The 4104-nt window shown below is 35.0% G+C and overlaps 1 pseudogene; it reads right to left on the reverse strand.

Moving 5' to 3' along the window:
- Positions 1 to 3052: 3052 nt before the first annotated feature.
- Positions 3053 to 3341, reverse strand: LOC143640954 (large ribosomal subunit protein eL42-like; annotated as a pseudogene).
- Positions 3342 to 4104: the final 763 nt, after the last annotated feature.

Below are 4104 nucleotides of genomic sequence, written 5' to 3' on the forward strand. Positions count from 1 at the left end.
AGGTGATGTCACTGGTATTCATCTGCTCAGATAGCAGGAAGCAGAGCAAACACCCAGCCTTGTAACTCCATGTGAGGACTGATAGATCTTTGCCTTGATACTTTGCCATTCTGTAATTCATCCTAAATATAAATTGGTTCTCATTTAACCCTAGATACATAAAGATGGAGAAATGTAGGATCAAACTTTATCAAGAAATTGAGTGTTCACTCAAGGTACTTAGGAAGGCCATTTAATTTCTACGAATCTCAAGAATTTTTTTTCCTTATACTTTACTACATTAAACTTAAATTTTTGACCACTTCTAAATTGTGCCTTTTTTGTAAATAAGTGTTTACCCAGAGTGCTTCTGGTGTTTATCTCCCTAACAAAATAAATAAATAAATAAATAAATAAATACATAAATAAATAAAGGGAGTAAAATTCAATGCTCATAATTTACATTTAAAATTCTAAAGTAAGAATTCTATTTGATTCAACATGTATTTAAAAAGATGACAATGGAATTTTATTCTGGACATTAATAAGTTATGGAATTCATACATATGTTAAGTCTAGTTAATATATTCAGTTATTGAAGCTAATGAGTGGAACTAATGAAAAGAAATTTAGCACTGTTATCAGCAGTCTCTAGGAATCCCCAACCAGGACTTCCAACTGGTTTGATGGATAACTGTGAAAGTGGTGCAGTACAAAAGATATAAAGATAATGTATTCTTAGTTTAGACATTAAATGTTAAGCACCAAAATAAAGGGAGGCCAATAAAAAACATCATATTTTAAAATGTTATGAAAATAATCACTAGTCCTTGATTCTTAGTATATATACATCCACGTGTTATTAAACTTCCTAAATATGAGACAGAAAGAGAAGAAAGGCAATGGATTTTTGCATCATCACACTGTCTAATGTTCAAATCCTGGCTAGGTCCTTTAATTATTATATGATAAAGTCAAGTTTCTTGACTTTTCTGAGTCTCTATTTTTAAAAATACTAATCTGAGATAGCATCTACTTCAAATTCAGTATGCAAATATAGAGTACAAAACACCTCTTTTCTATACCAACTAAATGTATATACACCTCATTGTTCTTTGCCTTCCTATCCCTAATGATTTAACTACTACTCATCAACTCAACTACTACTACTACTGCAAGAAAGCTCTAGTCTACTCTTAGAGCAGAAAACTGTCACCCACGCTCATGTACCTGCTACACCTGGATGTCCTATCCTATATGCACCTTGAGATCAGCTTGGTTCAAATAGATTTGTCTCCCACAAAATGTTCCTTCAGTTTTATACTACCATTCGGCTACACCTTCAGATTCATCTCTCCCTCCTGTCATTAATCACTCACTTTTTAATTCCACTCTTAGAGTCTGTCTTTCCGTTCATCTTGCTGAATCAGGTAGGAAGCATTTCAGCTGCAGTAAACAACATCCCAACAAAATCAACCAAAAAAGCAGGAATTCCTTTTCTAACCACAGAAGACTTGAGGCTGTAGTCTGACTGGCATCTCCAGAGTTCTCTTCAGTTTTCTCACACTTTTCACATTACAGTCCTAAGGTGGAGTTGTCCCAAATCCAAACATCCCATTTCTATTTAAGAAAAAGAGAAGGAAGAAGGGAGAAGTATCAGTGTAGCCGCTTCATCTGTCCCTTTCATCTGAAGTGCTAAAGCTTTCCCAGAAATACCTAGCAAATTCCTTCTTGTGACTCACTGCCTTCTGAAGTGGCAGCTAAAAAAGAACATGGGTGAAGAAAGAGTTCACATTTATAGCCCCATAGGAGAGAAGGACTAGAAAAAAGTGGTTGGAAAAAGATTTGGTCTTGATAAGGCACAATGTTCCCCATTTGTGCAGCCGCAGGATCTCATGGTTTCTAACTGGGTCATGTGGCACTTTCTATTTGAGTGCAAACATCTGTTAGACTCAACCACAAGCTTTATTTATTTATTTATTTATTTATTTATTTATTTATTTATATTATGGCACTGGGGATTGAATCCACAGGTGTTTTACATCTGAGCTATATCCCAAGTATTTTTCCCCCCTTTGAGACAGGGTCTTGCTAAGTTGCTGACACTAGCCTTAAACTTGCAATCTTTCTGCCTCAGCGGCTGAGTTACTGGAACTATAGGCATGTGCCACTGCTCCTGGCTCAGCTATTTAAATTATTAATGAATAATAATCACAGTCATGGCCCAATCAGTCTGGAAAAAAATTAATAAATAAAGTACTGGGTACAGTGACATGTACCTCTTGTTCTAGCCACTTGGATAGCTAAAGAAGGAGGATCGCTTGATCCCAAAAATTTGTGGTCAGCAAATCTCTCTTAAAGAAAAATAAAAAAGGCAGCAGCAGAATATAAATGAAGACATTATTAATAAGGTATTTTAGTAAAATCAAAGACACCCAGGTAACATTCATATAACCTTCACATATAAACATTAGCCTCAATGAACCATCTAATTAAGAGAAAATATAATTTTTTTTTCTTGAACAATTTTGAAATTCTTCTAGGAGATAAATAAATGACTCATCAAACTTTTACAGAAAGCTTGGCTATTATCTTTCCAAGTCTAAAAATAAGGAGTGAGCTCTCATGAACTATTTTTATAGAAGAGTATCAAAAATATTTGAATATGATATCATGTGAGCAAAGAATTGACTAGGAAAAATTATTATCAAACACAACTGTATATAAATATAATCAGAATTGGCATGGTTTATGGATTTCTATTCATAATAAATTAACCTTGCTGGGCAAGATGTCACATGCATGTAATCCCTGAGACTCCAGAGGCTGAGGTAGGAAAATCAAAATATTGAGTTCAACCCAAGCAATTTAGCAACAAACTGCTCCGTGGCACATAGCTATAATCCCAACTTCAACTACTCAGGAGGCTGAGGCAGGAGATTGTAAATTGGAGACAAGCCTCAGGAATTTAGTGAGACCCTCTCTCTCTCTCTCTCTCTCTCTCTCTCTCTCTCTCTCTCTCTCTAAGTGAAGATGACCTCAACATTTTATTAGCGTAATAAAACAATGAAGTTTAGAACTGGATCACTTGGCCTTTTCTCATCTTATCATCTCCCAGTTCCAAATGCTTGTATCTCTTAATAGCCAGCATTCTCTTAGATCTGCACTTAGGCTCAACACAGTCAAGTCTCAATACAACCTTCTTTGTAGTTTAGCTTTTTGCCACTCTGTTTCCTGTCATATGCCATTTTCCCTTGTGCATACAGATAATTCTTGCCCTTCTTGTACTGTGTCACTTTATGACCTTGGCATTCAGTACATTTCTTATAGAACATCCAGTGGATCTTAGGAATGTTCACCATATTTGCAGGAGTCTTATCGGCAAGGAAAATAGAAGAAAGACCCTGTCTCAAAATAATAAGAAAAAAGGGATGAGAATGTAACTTAATGACAGAACATCTCTTGCTTCAATCCCTAGTATTCCAAGAAATGAAAAGAGAAGATGTATAATAAATTATCCATGGCCTTGAACTCATCCATGCAGGAACCAAACATCAATAACCTGAAATATGTTAGGGAGGCTCAGTCCCCAAGAACCTAAGTTTTTGAAGCTATTGCTAAAAAGTTTTCAGCAGGTGTTGTATTTAAGATTTGACTAAATGAACCATGGGAGAAAGAATGATTAATTCTCCATGGAAGAGAAACATGGAATCCAGATGTTGTTTTAGGATTACAGATATGGGGAAAATCAAGCCTCTTAGTTGTCAATCAGAATTTGTGATTTTGCAACCACTCTCTTCAGTGCTATCAAGGATAACTGCTTCTCTTTATCAAGCTTCATAACATCTAATTTCAGTATCTCCCAAAGAAGATATTACATATAGAGTTTCTGTAAATGATGAGTATTTTATTAAAAAAATTAGTTTCTTAAGGGCCAGGATATTTTCTCTAGTATTCCAGTTTTCATACCACTTAACAAACCAAGGAAGGCTAAGTCTTATGTTAAGCTGAAAAATTGAAAGTGTTTCAATATGAAATGTAGACATCATTTGATGTATGATGGTTGAATTTCCTACAACTCATCTGATTTTTTTTCACTTACTTCTTTAAGAATGGAAAAGGAGG

This window comes from Callospermophilus lateralis, unplaced genomic scaffold (genome assembly GCF_048772815.1).
Source record: "Callospermophilus lateralis isolate mCalLat2 unplaced genomic scaffold, mCalLat2.hap1 Scaffold_79, whole genome shotgun sequence".
NCBI classification, from domain to species: domain Eukaryota; kingdom Metazoa; phylum Chordata; class Mammalia; order Rodentia; family Sciuridae; genus Callospermophilus; species Callospermophilus lateralis.